Raw genomic sequence first — 18,306 nt, 5'->3', positions numbered from 1 at the left:
CAGCAGAGACTGCGAGGATTGCTGTTCTTCCTTTTCCCCATGCTGGCCAGTGATGAGGCTAACTGAGTGAATGGTAGATTTGAGCCACAAAAGTGGCCAAACTGAGGGCTGCCGTGAACCTCTGAGGCGAGCAAATCTGCCAATAAGCGCAGGACCCACCAGGGCAGAGGAGGAACTTTGTCACAGCACTCATTTCCTAGCAGCTGTAAACTTTCAGACACACATGCTCTTTGGCCAGGCTCCAGAAATGTCTGGGTCTTAGAGCACCAAGAGGTTCGTAAGCCAGGTGCTAAATTACTTAGCACAAACCCTGTTTGGGAACAGTTGTTTCTTTGAGGGGGAAGGGCTTTGATAAGAAAACGGGTGTGTTATTCTGAAGAAAGCAGTAGGAAGGGTGTAGTTTATCTAGCTTGGGATACTGAACAGAGCACGCACCAACGTTCTTAGAACAGGCTCTCGGGAGTTCCCATCACCACACTGCAGTTGGTGAAGGTGATTTTCCTCCCTCTTATAAGTTCCTTCTACCCTCTGGCTACTGTCAAATCAGCCTTGCAAAAATTCCAGTTCCTCACTTGCCTCATGAGTACATCTGTGTTTGACAAGCAAATACGCTATGACTCTGCTTCCCCCTACACACAGACCTTCATTATGAATCACCATGACAAAGGGTGGGAGTACAATTTTTGATCCTGAGATGGTAAATTTGCACAGCCGTTTTGCAAAGTCATCCTTGCCAAGGATGGCTTATCTTGGGGGCCCACAGAGGTACTCCTGAATAGCACGCTTTCCCCCTTTTGAATGCAATGAGTACATCAATTCTCAGCTAACTTCCTGTGGGAGGGGACCCCTCAATTCCTGCACTGCCCATTTCTAGCTCTGTACCCTGAACCCTGGGGTCTGTCATTAGTATATTTTTCTCCAAACATATGCCTAGACCTGAAGGGATGCCTCACTCTCCTAAACAAACAGGGATACATGCCTCAGATACACATATGGGAAGAGGTGGGGTGGTTGTAATATAATTATTTTGAGCAACAGCTCTAGAAGTAGCTCCAGTAACCAGAGCTAGAAACGACTTCACGTGCATATCGCTACAATAATTATACTCTTCTGTCCCTATATTTTAAAAGCCTCAGACATTTGCGTAAAATGACATTGGTGCGAAAGGGCATAATTATTTATTTGCATCACTAGTGCCCAACAGCTCCAGCGAGGGTCAGAGCCCCATTGTGCGAGGCACTGCACTTACACAGGGCTTTGTCTTCACTACTGCGCTACATCAGTGAAGACGTGCTATGCCGACGAGAGAGCGCTCTCTCGGTGACGTAATTCCACCTCAGTGAGAGGCGGAAGCTAGGTCACTGAAAGAGCACAGCGTCGTCACTGCTTTAAATCAATGCAACTTAGGTCACTCGGGGGAGGGCGGGGTGTTTACATGCCGCTGAGAGATGTTACATCCAACTTAAGCTGTATCGTAGACAAGCCCATAGTATGATGGACCCTGCTAAAGAAAAACTACAGGTTAATTTAAGATGAGATGCCACAAGCAGATGTATCTATCAGCGAGAGGGAGGGTGAGGCCAACGTGGGTGAGTAGACTATTACATGCACAATTCACACAGTATTTTAAACAACCGATAGATACTACAGACAACAAATCAGTCGCCCCTACTACTGGTCTACCAGCCTTGCCATTAATGCTTTTGATGGTCTTTGAAAACCAAAGACCACACAGTTGACTTCTTCTGATTTTTATGGGAGTTCAGCATCTCTGAAAGTCAGAGAGCTTGGTGCAGTCTAGGGCACACAAGGCGGCTAGTTTTAAAGTGTTGGCCATAGAGAGTGTGTTACTGTTGTTGTGGGATCTCTTCCCTTTCAAAGTGAATTTATCGTTTGGGAAAGGGGCCAGAGCGATAGATCTGGAGAGAGAATCTTCTCTTAGTCACAGAACAGAACAACATGGACACCGAAATCTTCCTAATACTGCCTCGGCCCTGGCCTTGCGCTGGAATACTCGTCCGAGAACAGAGTAGAACAAACAGGGAAAGTAGAATTGTCCATGAAAACACCAAGCCTCTTATCCACTTTTCACTCTAAATCAAAGACCATTAGTGGCATTAAATACATGGCATTTGTGCTGGAATCTGGGCTTACTTAAAGTAACGTCTGGTCTTTTAAAGATATGGTTAATCATAATTGTGTGAAGCTGTTCGCCGTATGTTATTGGAAGGCATTTGTGCTGATCTCATGTGAAAGGAGTTCTATAAACTCAATTAGTTTGTATTTCTCTTAAAGGGAATGATAAGGCTGAGAAGCTTTGCAGTGCTGCTTCCTTGAAGACACTAACTTCTAGGTTCTAAGAGTTGAGATGTGAGAGGACAGTGGTTTGAGCATTGGCCTGCTAAACCCAGGGTTGTGAGCTCAATCCTTGAGGGGGCCATTTAGGGATCGGGGGCAAAAATTGGGGATTGGTCCTGCTTTGAGCAGGGAGTTGGACTAGATGACCTCCTGAGGTCCCTTCCAACCCTGATATTCTATGATTTCTATGATATTGCAAAGGACAGGCCAAATGTAACATGGCAACCACATTTACCTACCACCATTATGGTCGTCCTCCCTTCCCCATTGCTGTAGAATCATTGTTACACCCACTTGTTTCATCCTACCTTAAATCAGACTGCAGGTCCTTTGGGACAAGAATTGTTTCTTGCTCCATATTTGTACAGCACCTAGCACAAATGGGCCTTGATCCTGACTGCACCTCCAGGAGCTACAATAATGATATGGCACATTCTCATTGTTGGCACCCAGGATCGTTTTAAGCAACATCATAGCATTTTAAAAATGTAGGTTTAATATAATAATTTTAGGTAAAATAAAGTCTCCTCTTGCTCTGCTTACTTTATCTCCTGTCCAAAGATGTCATTTCATGCACATTGATATTCTCCAATGTGGGAAGTCCAACGCATTATTTCAAAGAGTTTCACAATTAACATGCACTTCAAATGCTACAGTCCCACACTACAGCACCAAGAGGATGCCAGCATATGCTGTAATTCCTTCCAGCACTCTCTCTGCAACACAAAAGAGGAAGTTTGGATGCACCAGCTTTTCTGACAGTCACTACAGACATCTTATCTGCTAATTTCACATACGATCAGGGGCCGATAAACAGGCAGGCAGAATAGTAATATCTTCACATTAAATAATTCTCACTTGTTTTCATTGCTCTCCTTCATATTCCCTAAGACAGGATTTTTCCCAATTCCATTTCTGAGAAAGAAGAGCGCCACCTACTGAAGGAACAACAATTCCTCTGCTCCACCTGAATTTTCCTAATCATCTCCTTTACAAGCACGGACGTAGACTGACTTTACTTATTAATGAGATCTAGGAATCTATAGTTGAGACTAAACATACCAGCCTCTTGCCGTGTCTCCACTTGGCTTAACAACCTTCCCAAAGGAATTCTCTAAGTACACGGCAAGAGATAGTTATTCTAAGAAAGTATGGTACATGCAAGATAAAAAAGGACTATCACTTTCCACAACCTCTCTTGCTCTTCATCCATTTAGTTCCATGACTGTGGAACTTTTTCCCTAACCTCCCAAAATCTCAACCTCCCCCTTCTTTCAAGACCCTCCTTAAAAACACTTTTTGCTAAACACCCTCTAAATTCTAACCCTCCCTACATGGAAAAATAAAGTTAGTGATAAAAAAATCCAAACAAAACTTGGGAAATGAGCACAGTACTTCTTAAACTGTTGGTCAGTCAGCATGCTTATTGGTACATCCTCTGTTTGCATGCTGTTCATTTATAATCGTAAGCATCTCAGTGCAGGTATCTTGTTTCCTGCGTATCTGTAAAGCACTTAATGTACTGTTGGCATTGTAGCAATAATAATTTCCCATACAGGATTCAGGGCAATATCTGATATTGCTTTCTCTCGACTCCAGTGCACTCAATGATTAATTCATTCATCAGTCACTAGGTGTCTTTGTAGGAATCGGGGCAAGAGAGCTCTTCTCAGGAGACACGTGCAGTCCTGCACTTAGAGGGGATTTGCTTCTCAGACACTTCATGTTTGAAAGTAAATATCATTAAAACAGACCTGCAGCTCTTGTAAAACAGGATCCAAATAATTTGGAGTCAGGGGGAGGGGAAGTAGCAACACCGAAGACTAATTAGGGAAGTGGGTGGAAACACTCCCCTACTATAGGTCGGCTGGAATCCTCATGTTCCGAGGCCCCAGTAGTTTGTGCCAAACTATTTGGCACAGCTACCCAACAACTATCACAGGGCTTCATTTCACCCCAGGCACACGCAGCTGGCAGAAACCAACACTGACATTGCATGTGCTGTAGTGGACTACAGGGGTTTCCTAACCATGGTCATTTCCTGCTGCTCATTGACCGTGGGCACATGGATAAGAAAAATTAAGTATGTATGAAAGAGCTACAGATTACTATGAAGGCCACTGACTTGACTTCTAGTCAACGAAACATTCCTAGCGTACTATCTGGCATGTGTTATTGCTGCCTCTTCTTCTGAGATCAGCTCTTTGTGCTGACAGGTAGCGGATTCTGGATCCTGGCAGTTCATCCTCTCAGTGGAGGAGAAATCAGTGATGTGGAGTCTAGGTATACGCAAGTGTAACTTATTTACACACTCTCAAGGTTCCTCCCCCACTCTGAACTCTAGGGTACAGATGTGGGGACCTGCATGAAAAACCTCCTAAGCTTATCTTTACCAGCTTAGGTCAAAACTTCCCCAAGGTACAAAATATTCCACCCGTCATCCTTGGATTGGCCGCTACCACCACCAAACTAATACTGGTTACTGGGGAAGAGCTGTTTGGACGCGTCTTTCCCCCCAAAATACTTCCCAAAACCTTGCACCCCACTTCCTGGGCAAGGTTTGGTAAAAAGCCTCACCAATTTGCCTAGGTGACTACAGACCCAGACCCTTGGATCTTAGAACAATGAACAATCCTCCCAACACTTGCACCCCCCCTTTCCTGGGAAATGTTGGATAAAAAGCCTCACCAATTTGCATAGGTGACCACAGACCCAAACCCTTGGATCTGAGAACAATGAAAAAGCATTCAGTTTTCTTACAAGAAGACTTTTAATTAAAATAGAAGTAAATAGAAATAAAGAAATCCCCCCTGTAAAATCAGGATGGTAGATACCTTACAGGGTAATTAGATTCAAAACATAGAGAACCCCTCTAGGCAAAACCTTAAGTTACAAAAAGGATACACAGACAGAAATAGTTATTCTATTCAACACAGTTCTTTTCTCAGCCATTTAAAGAAATCATAATCTAACACGTACCTAGCTAGATTACTTACTAAAAGTTCTAAGACTCCATTCCTGGTCTATCCCCGGCAAAGACAGAATATAGACAGACACACAGACCCTTTGTTTCTCTCCCTCCTCCCAGCTTTTGAAAGTATCTTGTCTCCTCATTGGTCATTTTGGTCAGGTGCCAGCGAGGTCACCTTTAGCTTCTTAACCCTTTACAGGTGAGAGGAGCTTTCCCCTGACCAGGAGGGACCACCGGACCAGGGGGATGAGGTAGATGAGGCTTTCTTCCGGCAGCTCACGGAAGCTACTAGATTGCATGCCCTGATTCTCATGGGTGACTTTAATTTTCCTGATATCTGCTGGGAGAGCAATACAGCAGTGCATAGACAATCCAGGAAGTTTTTGGAAAGCGTAGGGGACAATTTCCTGGCGCAAGTGCTAGAGGAGCCAACTAGGGGGGGCGCTTTTCTTGACCTGCTGCTCACAAACTGGGTAGAATTAGTGGGGGAAGCAAAAGTGGATGGGAATCTGGGAGGCAGTGACCATGAGTTGGTTGAGTTCAGGATCCTGATGCAGGGAAGAAAGGTAAGCAGCAGGATACGGACCCTGGACTTCAGGAAAGCAGACTTCGACTCCCTCAGGGAACGGATGCGCAGGATCCCCTGGGGGACTAACTTGAAGGGGAAAGGAGTCCAGGAGAGCTGGCTGTATTTCAAGGAATCCCTGTTGAGGTTACAGGGACAAACCATCCCAATGAGTCGAAAGAATAGTAAATATGGCAGGCGACCAGCTTGGCTTAATGGTGAAATCCTAGCGGATCTTAAACATAAAAAAGAAGCTTACAAGAAGTGGAAGGTTGGACATATGACCAGGGAAGAGTATAAAAATATTGCTCAGGCATGTAGGAATGATATCAGGAGGGCCAAATCGCACCTGGAGCTGCAGCTAGCCAGAGATGTCAAGAGTAACAAGAAGGGTTTCTTCAGGTATGTTGGCAACAAGAAGAAAGCCAAGGAATGTGTGGGCCCCTTACTGAATGAGGGAGGCAACCTAGTGTCAGAGGATGTGGAAAAAGCTAATGTACTCAATGCTTTTTTTGCCTCTGTTTTCACTAACAAAGTCAGCTCCCAGACTGCTGCGCTGGGCATCACAAAATGGGGAAGAGATGGCCAGCCCTCTGTGGAGATAGAGGTGGTTAGGGACTATTTAGAAAAGCTGGACGTGCACAAGTCCATGGGGCCGGACGAGTTGCATCCGAGAGTGCTGAAGGAATTGGCGGCTATGATTGCAGAGCCATTGGCCATTATCTTTGAAAACTCGTGGCGAACCGGGGAAGTCCCGGATGACTGGAAAAAGGCTAATGTAGTGCCAAACTTTAAAAAAGGGAAGAAGGAGGATCCTGGGAACTACAGGCCAGTCAGCCTCACCTCAGTCCCTGGAAAAATCATGGAGCAGGTCCTCAAAGAATCAATCCTGAAGCACTTGCATGAGAGGAAAGTGATCAGGAACAGCCAGCATGGATTCACCAAGGGAAGGTCATGCCTGACTAATCTAATCGCCTTCTATGATGAGATTACTGGTTCTGTGGATGAAGGGAAAGCAGTGGATGTATTGTTTCTTGACTTTAGCAAAGCTTTTGACACGGTCTCCCACAGTATTCTTGTCAGCAAGTTAAGGAAGTATGGGCTGGATGAATGCACTATAAGGTGGGTAGAAAGCTGGCTAGATTGTCAAGCTCAACGGGTAGTGATCAATGGCTCCATGTCTAGTTGGCAGCCGGTATCAAGTGGAGTACCCCAAGGGTCGGTCCTGGGGCCGGTTTTGTTCAATATCTTCATAAATGATCTGGAGGATGGTGTGGATTGCACTCTCAGCAAATTTGCGGATGATACTAAACTGGGAGGAGTCGTAGATACGCTGGAGGGGAGGGATAGGATACAGAAGGACCTAGACAAATTGGAGGATTGGGCCAGAAGAAATCTGATGAGGTTCAATAAGGATAAGTGCAGGGTCCTGCACTTAGGACGGAAGAACCCAATGCACAGCTACAGACTAGGGACCGAATGGCTAGGCAGCAGTTCTGCGGAAAAAGACCTAGGGGTGACAGTGGACGAGAAGCTGGATATGAGTCAGCAGTGTGCCCTTGTTGCCAAGAAGGCCAATGGCATTTTGGGATGTATAAGTAGGGGCATAGCGAGCAGATCGAGGGACGTGATCGTTCCCCTCTATTCGACATTGGTGAGGCCTCATCTGGAGTACTGTGTCCAGTTTTGGGCCCCACACTTCAAGAAGGATGTGGATAAATTGGAGAGAGTCCAGCGAAGGGCAACAAAAATGATTAGGGGACTGGAACACATGAGTTATGAGGAGAGGCTGAGGGAACTGAGATTGTTTAGTCTGCAGAAGAGAAGAATGAGGGGGGATTTGATAGCTGCTTTCAACTACCTGAAAGGGGGTTCCAAAGAGGATGGCTCTAAACTGTTCTCAGTGGTAGCAGATGACAGGACAAGGAGTAATGGTCTCAAGTTGCAGTGCGGGAGGTTTAGATTGGATATTAGGAAAAACTTTTTCATTAAGAGGGTGGTGAAACACTGGAATGCGTTACCTAGGGAGGTGGTAGAATCTCCTTCCTTAGAGGTATTTAAGGTCAGGCTTGACAAAGCCCTGGCTGGGATGATTTAACTGGGAATTGGTCCTGCTTTGAGCAGGGGGTTGGACTAGATGACCTTCTGGGGTCCCTTCCAACCCTGATATTCTATGATTCTATGATTTCAAAGGGGTTTCCCCTTCCCTTTATATTTATGACACACACGTACACCAATCCTGGAATAACAGGGGATCAAACAGCATGTAGGGCAACCTGTTCTTTCAGGAGTCTGAGCCTAAACCAAATGTTTGCCTTTCACGGAGCACCTCTGTCTCTGATCAGATTCAATTGTTGAGGCAATGACAGAGAGCAAGCTCTCCTCCTGCTCATGCAGCTCCCTCTACACAGAGGCAACAAAAACTCCAACAGCACAGCATGTCTTTCCAAGACTGACCATTTGCTCACATGTTAAGAAAAATATTTGGAAGTGAGCTGTAGCTCATGAAAGCTCATGGTCAAATAAATGGGTTAGTCTCTAGGGTGCCACAAGTACTCCTTTTCTTTTTGCGAATACAGACTAACACGGCTGTTACTCTGAAACCTGTCATTTGGAAGACTAAACAGCACCACCTGGTGATGCCCATTATACCAATTGTTAGGGGGCTTATTCCTTCATCCACTTACTTCCCTGGTCCTTCTCGCATGAACAGAGAGCAACAATACCCGAAGTCCAAAGGTGAAAACAATTCGATGTTTATTGGGGTGAACTTCCAGCAAGCATGATTCCAGTTTCCTTCCTTAGTGTCCCCCTTCCCAGCTCTGACACCACAGAGGCTTACCTGTGTCCTTGTTCCCATTTCCCCCTTTAGCTAAACATGATTCCAATTTCCCCATTCCCTGTTCCCATTTCCCCCCCACACACACCCACTCATTCACTTCCTGATTGACTGCAGACTACATAGTAAAACTCGAGTTCTGCTTAGCTATACCTTAACCAATCATTTTACTGAAATTTAACTAACCAATCCTAACATATTGTAACATGATTATTTAACCAATTATATCCCACCACCTTAATTACTTTACATCCAGCAAAATTAATTATACAGCAGACAGGAACAATCACAGAACCAGACAGAGAATAGGCAGACAAACCATAGGGAAATGGGGATTACAGTGATAGAACAAACACAGAAATGAGGGTTTCAGAGAAGCAGCCGTGTTAGTCTGTATTCGCAAAAAGAAAAGGAGGACTTGTGGCACCTTAGAGACTAACCAATTTGAGCATAAGCTTTCGTGAGCTACAGCTCACTTCATCGGATGCATCCGATGAAGTGAGCTGCATCCGATGAAGTGAGCTGTAGCTCACGAAAGCTTATGCTCAAATAAATTGGTTAGTCTCTAAGGTGCCACAAGTACTCATTTTCCTTTTACAGAAATGAGGATTTCACATGCCAGCTATTGATAAGTGGGTTCTTGCCAGACAGGATGCTATCAAACTAAGTTTTCTTTTACATCTTCTAGGCACTTCTCTTTCTCTGGAGGTGATAGGCACTATCAGGGCAGGATTGTATTCCTAACAGCCCAATAGCACCTTCTTTCAATGTGACTAGTTTGGAATGTAAGGATGTGACCGTTCGCTTCCCAGCTTATAGCTGCCTCTGTTGCTTAGCCAAAGGCCTTAGCCTAAAAACAGGGCCTCAGACTGTCACAGTAAGAGAAGGACATTACACTGGCAGACAGTGATTTTTATTCTCTTTTTTATACCTCTATAACTAGCCAAGTGATAAGAATACACCTAAATTCTTGAGTATAGGCCTTTACATCTATATCCTAACACCAATATTATCCTCAGACACAAGGTTATAGTTTCGCAAAAAGAAAAGGAGTACTTGTGGCACCTTAGAGACTAACCAATTTATTCGAGCATAAGCTTTTGTGAGTTACAGCTCACTTCATCGGATGCATACTGTGGAAAGTGTAGAAGATCTTGTTATACACACAAAGCATGAAAAAATACCTCCCCCCACCCCACTCTCCTACTGGTAATAGCTTATCTAAAGTGATCACTCTCCATACAATGTGTATGATAATCAAGTTGGGCCATTTCCAGCACAAATCCAGGGTTTAACAAGAACGTCTGGGGGGGGTGGGGGGGGTAGGAAAAAACAAGGGGAAATAGGTTACCTTGAATAATGACTTAGCCACTCCCAGTCTCTATTCAAGCCCAAGATAATTGTATCCAATTTGCAAATGAATTCCAATTCAACAGTCTCTCGCTGGTTTTCAGTCGGAGAACACTTCAATCTCTCTGGTCACGCGATTACAGACATGAAAGTTGCAATATTACAACAAAAAAACTTCAAATCCAGACTCCAGCGAGAGACTGTTGAATTGGAATTCATTTGCCAATTGGATACAATTAACTTAGGCTTGAATAGAGACTGGGAGTGGCTAAGTCATAATGCAAGGTAACCTATTTCCCCTTGTTTTTTCCTACCCCCCCCCCCCCAGACGTTTTTGTTAAACCCTGGATTTGTGCTAGAAATGGCCCACCTTGATTATCATACACATTGTAAGGAGAGTGATCACTTTAGATAAGCTATAGATAACCTATAAGCAGGAGAGTGGGTGGGGGGAGGTATTTTTTCATACTTTGTGTGTATAAAAAGATCTTCTACACTTTCCACAGTATGCATCCGATGAAGTGAGCTGTAACTCACAAAAGCTTATGCTCAAATAAATTGGTTAGTCTCTAAGGTGCCACAAGTACTCCTTTTCTTTTTGCGAATACAGACTAAAACGGCTTTTACTCTGAAAGGTTATAGTTTTTTTCTTATATATCCCCGTTTTCGCTTAACTTTCAGTAGCAAGAGTGAAAAAGTTAGTCAGAGTTCCGGGCAACTGCACCTGTATTCCCTCTCTATGGTCCACCAAACTCACCCATTCTCAAGGCTCTGAGTCACCCGCTGTCACCTTGGGTGAAGGCACATCTCTCTCCCTTTTCACCAGGGCATTTCCAGGCTGCACAGCTCTCTGCCTCCACTGTGATATTCCCAGCAAAATCAGGCTGTGTAAACAGGCTTACTTTTCTTTTCTCCTCAGAGACTGTAAACAATGTTACTGCCCAGATATAAAGGTACCACACCGCTCTTTCTAAGCGAGCACATTTATTTTTAAGGTGAAAGCACTGCAGAGAAAACATTAAAAGCAATCAAGAAACCTACATGCATGCTAATAATCTTACCCGAGTTCACCCCAACTCCAACAAGGGCTCTGGGCAGTGAACAGCCTTTCAAATCCCACCAGGGCTTTTCCGGTGGCTACAAGTTCCCAACAGCTGTTAGCTCAGAACAAGCACCCAGACTGGGCCACATCCTTCCAACCCTTCCCAGGAAGGACTGGGGCCCCCTGAGACAGACAGTCCTGCCCATTTGTTGGATCAGATAGAAGGCCCTGAGTCAGTTTTAATTCAGGGTATTTAAACAAAAGTCCTTTTTTTTTTAAAAAAAAAAAAAACTGTTGGTCCCTAGAGAATCCAGTTTGAACCTGTCTATGTGAGCCTCTCTCCAGGAGGCGGTAGCTCCCTGAAGGTGTTACCACCATAGTGAATTTTCCTCCACTGTTCCTAGTTTCTGGAGGGCACCCCCCATGACTGTACACACAATCCCTGGCCCATAAAGGTACATAAACTTAATTCAATAGGATGTGTCCAAGATATTGCAGGAAATTGCCATCTGTGCCATAGTTACTACCTGCTGCAAGCACTAGATGAGACAGGCAGTGAACCTGCAGTTAAAAGGCACTCTGGCATGCACTAATTTTCTGAAGGTAACTTTGTGAGCCTTCTCCCTCAAGACATCCAGTGCTTGGCTAATCTCGCCTCTGCTGGGATGACAAGGCGCCCTAGCAAAGTACCCCAGGCAGAGAGATCAGAGGAGGTGAGCCACAGAGAGGTCATACAAGGAGATAATTGATAAAACTGGGGGGGGGGGGGGGGGCACATGCAAAATATATAAAACAAACGCTGAGCTTCATAAGTGGAGATGGAATCTTACTGCTAGGAAAGAGATTGCTTTAGGCCACATTAAACATTTATCAGACCTGTATCACTGAGGGCGCTAGCATTAGTGGGGTAGATGAACTATGTCCCCAGCCACTTTCACCTTATATATTTTTCTGACATTGATTCCTCACAAGGCTTCTGAATGAGTCACTCCTAGGAGGAGCTTTTTGGTCCACGTTATCTTTAAAAGCATTTGTAACTGAAAGAAGTCAGTCACAGAACTGAGAGTCAGGAACCTGTGAACTATAATCCTAGTGCTGACACTGATTCCTTCTGTGGCCTTGGGCAAGTCACTTAACCTTCCTGCCTCAGTTTCCCCTTCTGTACATACTACATACTTAACTACAGGGATGTTCTGAGGATTAGTAAATGTCCACAGAATGCTTTGGAAAGTGTAAGTATTTTTGTCAGCATTAAGCACTTAAATACTATGGTGATCGGCACCTACAAAAACCCTTAGATCAATATTATTATGTGGACTTTAGTGGCTATTTGGAATACTTGTAATTTCTTAACATTTTATGTCACTCGTAATGTAAATGTTAAACAAATCTGAGATATTTTAAAGTCGCTGCTGTATTGTGCTACTGAAGGTTGAAAATTAAATGTATCAAGCCAGCTTAAATGGAAACAAATCTCCCTCCCCCTTTATAAACAAAGAACTAATAAAGCCATCCAGGGTGTTGCTGATACGACCATTTTATATGAAGCAGAACTGGCCTGAAAACTAGACACCAATCTCCAGAATATCTGCTGGGATAGATTGCAAAGAAAAAGCTGCACAAAGGTAGGTTTCATTATCCCAGTTTACAGATGGGGAAACTGAGGCACAAAGCTGTTAGGTGACCAGCCAAACATCATTCAGCAAGACAGTGGCAGGAGTGGGAATAGACTCCTCATCTCAGATTTCCAATCTGATAGTCTGGAACTTTTCAGCATAGTCCAGTGATAAGGGCAATAGAAACCAATCAGGAATTAGCCTTGTCATCAGCATTTACCGCTCTTAACAAGGAGACATTTAGAACAGCCCAAGTGAAGAAGCTTGGCAACATGTGACCTCCAGAAGAAGGGGGAATGTCCGGGTTCCAGCAACGCGGACACAGGTAACTAACCGCTTTCATGTTCTCTCCACAGCTACCATTGCGGAGAATGGACCAGATGATATGTCTGGCGGGAGAAAGCAGAAGGAGACTCCACTGGTTGGAAGGCATGAGATGCACTGTCCTGAGATGGGGGGTTCCACGACCACCACTCCCAAGAGAAGGAGGCGGGTGGTGGTGGTCGGGGACTCTCTCCGGGGGACTGAGTCATCTATCTGCTGCTTGCCGGGGGCTAAGATTCGCGATGTGACGGAGAGACTGCCGAGACTCATCAAGCCCTCGGATCGCTACCCCTTCCTGCTTCTCCACGTGGGCATCAATGATACTGCCAAGAATGACCTTGAGCGGATCACTGCGGACTACGTGGCTCTGGGAAGAAGGAGAAAGGAGTTCGAGGCGCAAGTGGTGTTCTCGTCCATCCTCCCCGTGGAAGGAAAAGGCCTGGGTAGGGACCATCGAATCGTGCAAGTCAACGAATGGCTACGCAGGTGGTGTCAGAGAGAAGGCTTTGGATTCTTTGACCATGGGATGGTGTTCCATGAAGGAGGATTGCTGGGCAGAGACTGGCTCCACCTTACGAAGAGAGGGAAGAGCATCTTTGCGAGCAGGCTGGCTAACCTAGTGAGGACGGCTTTAAACTAGGTTCACCGGGGGAAGGAGACCAAAGCCCTGAGGTAAGTGGGAAAGCGGGATACCGGGAGGAAGCACCGGCAGGAATGTCTGTGAGGGGAGGGCTCCTGCCTCATACTGAGAATGAGGGGCGATCAGCAGGTTATCTCAAGTGCTTATATACGAATGCACAAAGCCTTGGAAACAAGCAGGGAGAACTGGAGGTCCTGGTGATGTCAAGGAATTATGACGTGATTGGCATAACAGAGACTTGGTGGGATAACTCACATGACTGAAGTACTGTCATGGATGGTTATAAACTGTTCAGGAAGGACAGGCAGGGCAGAAAAGGTGGGGGAGTAGCACTGTATGTAAGGGAGCAGTATGACTGCTCAGAGCTCCGGTACGAAACTGCAGAAAAACCTGAGTGTCTCTGGATTAAGTTTAGAAGTGTGAGCAACAAGAGTGATGTAGTGGTGGGAGTCTGCTATAGACCAGCGGACCAGGGGGATGAGGCTTTCTTCCGGCAACTCGCAGAAGCTACTAGATCGCCCTGGTTCTCATGGGTGACTTTAATTTTCCTGATATCTGCTGGAAGAGCAATACAGCGGTGCATAGACAATCCAGGAAGTTTTTGGAAAGCGTAGGGGACAATTTCCTGGTGCAAGTGCTAGACGAGCCAACTGGGGGGGAGCTTTTCTTGACCTGCTGCTCACAAACAGGGAAGAATTAGTGGGGGAAGCAAAAGTTGATGGGAATCTGAGAGGCAGTGACCATGAGTTGGTTGAGTTCAGGATCCTGATGCAGGGAAGAAAGGTAAGCAGCAGGATACGGACCCTGGACTTCAGAAAAGCAGACTTTGACTCCCTCAGGGAACAGATGGGTAGGACGTGCACAAGTCCATGGGGCCAGATGAGTTGCATCTGAGAGTGCTAAAGGAATTGGTGGCTGTGATTGCAGAGCCATTGGCCATTATCTTTGAAAACTCGTGGCGAACGGGGGAAGTCCCGGATGACTGGAAAAAGGCTAATGTAGTGCCAATGTTTAAAAAAGGGAAGGAGGATGATCCTGGAAACTACAGGCCAGTCAGCTTCACCTCAGTCCCTGGAAAAATCATGGAGCAGGTCCTCAAAGAATCAATCCTGAAGCACTTACATGAGAGGAAAGTGATCAGGAACAGTCAGCATGGATTCACCAAGGGAAGGTCATGCCTGACTAATCTAATTGCCTTCTATGATGAGATTACTGGTTCTGTGGATGAAGGGAAAGCAGTGGATGTATTGTTTCTTGACTTTAGCAAAGCTTTTGACACGGTCTCCCACCTATTCTTGTCAGCAAGTTAAGGAAGTATGGGCTGGATGAATGCACTATAAGGTGGGTAGAAAGTTGGCTAGATTGTCGGGCTCAACGGGTAGTGATCAATGGCTCCATGTCTAGTTGGCAGCCGGTGTCAAGTGGAGTGCCCCAGGGGTCGGTCCTGGGGCCGGTTTTGTTCAATATCTTCATAAATGATCTGGAGGATGGTGTGGATTGCACTCTCAGCAAATTTGTGGATGATACTAAACTGGGAGGAGTGGTAGATACGCTGGAGGGCAGGGATAGGATACAGAGGGACCTAGACAAATTGGAGGATTGGGCCAAAAGAAATCTGATGAGGTTCAATAAGGATAAGTGCAGAGTCCTGCACTTAGGACGGAAGAACCCAATGCACAGCTACAGACTAGGGACCGAATGGCTAGGCAGCAGTTCTGCGGAAAAGGACCTAGGGGTGACAGTGGACGAGAAGCTGGATATGAGTCAGCAGTGTGCCCTTGTTGCCAAGAAGGCCAATGGCATTTTGGGATGTATAAGTAGGGGCATAGCGAGCAGATCGAGGGACGTTATCGTCCCCCTCTATTCGACATTGGTGAGGCCTCATCTGGAGTACTGTGTCCAGTTTTGGGCCCCACACTACAAGAAGGATGTGGATAAATTGGAGAGAGTCCAGCGAAGGGCAACAAAAATGATTAGGGGTCTGGAACACATGACTTATGAGGAGAGGCTGAGGGAATTGGGATTGTTTAGTCTGCAGAAGAGAAGAATGAGGGGGGATTTGATAGCTGCTTTCAACTACCTGAGAGGTGGTTCCAGAGAGGATGGTTCTAGACTATTCTCAGTGGTAGAAGAGGACAGGACAAGGAGTAATGGTCTCAAGTTGCAGTGCGGGAGGTTTAGATTGAATATTAGGAAAAACTTTTTCACTAGGAGGGTGGTGAAACACTGAAACACTAGGGAGGTGGTAGAATCTCCTTCCTTAGAAGTTTTTAAGGTCAGGCTTGACAAAGCCCTGGCTGGGATGATTTAATTGGGGATTGGTCCTGCTTTGAGCAGGTGGTTGGACTAGATGACCTCCTGAGATCCCTTCCAACCCTGATCTTCTATGATTCTATGATCTGTGCACAAAGAAAACTGAAACGAGCACCAGAGGTTGTTGAGGAGCCTGTGGCAGGCAAGTAAGTGTTTGTGTGTCATGATGAACTCTGTCACGCTGACTCTGGTAATGGACTATTGCTGTCAGTCAACAGTTAATACTTGGGACATTAGGAAGAAACAGCAGCAGCATTTCTAAATGCTCGAGGCGATCCCTCACCCCCCTTTGCAGAAACTAAGGAGACAAGCACTTTACACAGGGAAGAACATACAACCAGCTCAGGCAGCCCATAATCACCATCAATACCGACAGCAGATTCCCCCGGTGGCATGTTACACAGGCAGGATAACAACAACAACAATTGGTAAGTATAGCATTGCGTGGGCAGATGTGGTAAGTTATCTCATTCCCTGCATGGAGGAAATGGGAGGCTCTCCTAAATCTTATCTACATGAGGAACAGTGTTAGCTGACATAATACCGACAGGCCAATAGAGACCAGGACTAGTAGTGTTCGGCATCAGTGTGTCAGCTCTCCAGGATTACACACTGCTGAGACATTTAGCTGATGTGACACTGAACATGATGGGTTTTTGGTCCACATTCACCACATAAGATGTGGTCAGTATCATGTCAGCTAACTCCATCCTCCAGGTCTGTGGTCCAACACACACAGATCCTGAAACATACAAGGCTCCTTAGAATCAATCTAAAAATAATAAGCGAAGTTCCCCCAAGTGGAAAGGATGTGCATGTGTTTTGTTTTTTTTTTGAAGTCTAAAGATCAGCAAATATACAAATACTCCAAGCCTCAGCATCCCCTCCTAGTTCACCAGAGACCTAGGAAAGCTAAAGCTGAGGTTTCAGCCAGTTTTGCTATCACACTCACTCCCACCCCACAAAGGAAAGTCAAGCATGGTCATTTCTAAAGAAAAACGACAAGCAGATTTTTCTTTGAAAACTTTAAGGCCATCCATACACATTATATAAATGGGCCAAAGTTTTTTCCCTTGGTAGTTTTTTTTTAAACAATCAACACTAGAAAAAGCTCCCCTCCCTCCTCTCCCAACTAAAGTTTGCAAAAACTTTTAAACATCCAGGGTCACAGACACCATTTACTGGCTTGCTGCTACCAATGGCAAACCAATGCAACCTCCTCAGATGTTGAGGGAAGGGATGCCAGAGGAGGGAAAAGGGAATGCAGATCCAAACCACCCAGGTTTTGGTTCTGCAAGATACAAACCGAACAGGACTAGACTTTGCAAGCCAAGTCACCCCCTATGCATTCTAACATATACAGACAATGCATCACAAATGCACAGGTGCAGCCTTCATCCATTCCATAGTAAGTTCATAACTCATCACACAATTCTGTGTCATATTTTCCCTAGTCCAAGCAGCACTCAGCTAGTACTGGGATTTTTTAAACATGTTTTTTTGCCCTGCTCGATTTGGGTAGAGATCAAGCTCCCATAAATTATTTAAAAAAAAACAAACCAGCTTTGCATGAGCATTGCTAAAAACCTTCCACATGCAACAGGAACTGACACTGGAATTTCCCCTTTGGCTTTATGCTTGCAAATGAAACTGAAAAACATCCCGACCCTATAGGAAGTTGGTTAAAAATATACATAACATTGCTGCTAGATTGCACATGTTAATTCCAAGCTTCAAGCCGCTCAAGCAAATGTTCAAGGCAGAGCTACAAGATCCTCAAGCGAAAGGAAGACTTGCATAAAGAAACACACAACCTTTAGCTAGAGCAACACTCCAGGGCACTGTTCTAACAAATAAGACAACTGAACCAGATTTGCAACTGAAATGCTAATCAGAACCAGCACTTGCATTCAGGGACGCTATAATTTATATGGGAGTGCTTAGAGTTTGCCAAAGAGACAAGAAAAGTAATTTGAATGTCTCATTTCTGAAGATTTAGCGTCTGGCCTGGATCTACAAATTATTCATGAAATGTCTTAGTATTCGTAAAATAGCCGTGTTGTTGAGGCCATGTTGATCCCAGGATATGAGAGAGACTAGGTAGGTGAGGTAATATATTTTATTGGACCAACCTCTGTTGGTGGAAGGGGTAAGCTTTTGAGCTTCACAGAGCTCTTCCTCAAGCCTGGAAGTCACCAGAGTGTCTGAGCTTAATACAAGGTGGATCAGATTATTAAGCAGACGGGGTTCACACATTCTGCAGGAGAGCACTTAAAATGAAAATTTGG

The 18,306-nt window shown here is 45.1% G+C and overlaps 1 protein-coding gene across 5 annotated transcripts in view; it reads right to left on the bottom strand.

Moving 5' to 3' along the window:
* Positions 1–18,306, bottom strand: part of GDPD5 (glycerophosphodiester phosphodiesterase domain containing 5) — a 337,677-nt gene that overhangs the window by 150,762 nt on the left and 168,609 nt on the right. The gene's annotated exons all lie outside the window — the stretch shown is intronic.

This window comes from Lepidochelys kempii, chromosome 1 (genome assembly GCF_965140285.1).
Source record: "Lepidochelys kempii isolate rLepKem1 chromosome 1, rLepKem1.hap1, whole genome shotgun sequence".
Taxonomy (NCBI): Eukaryota; Metazoa; Chordata; order Testudines; family Cheloniidae; genus Lepidochelys; species Lepidochelys kempii.
The sequence above is the reverse complement of the archived record's forward strand: the minus strand, read 5'-3'. Positions and strand labels throughout refer to the sequence as shown.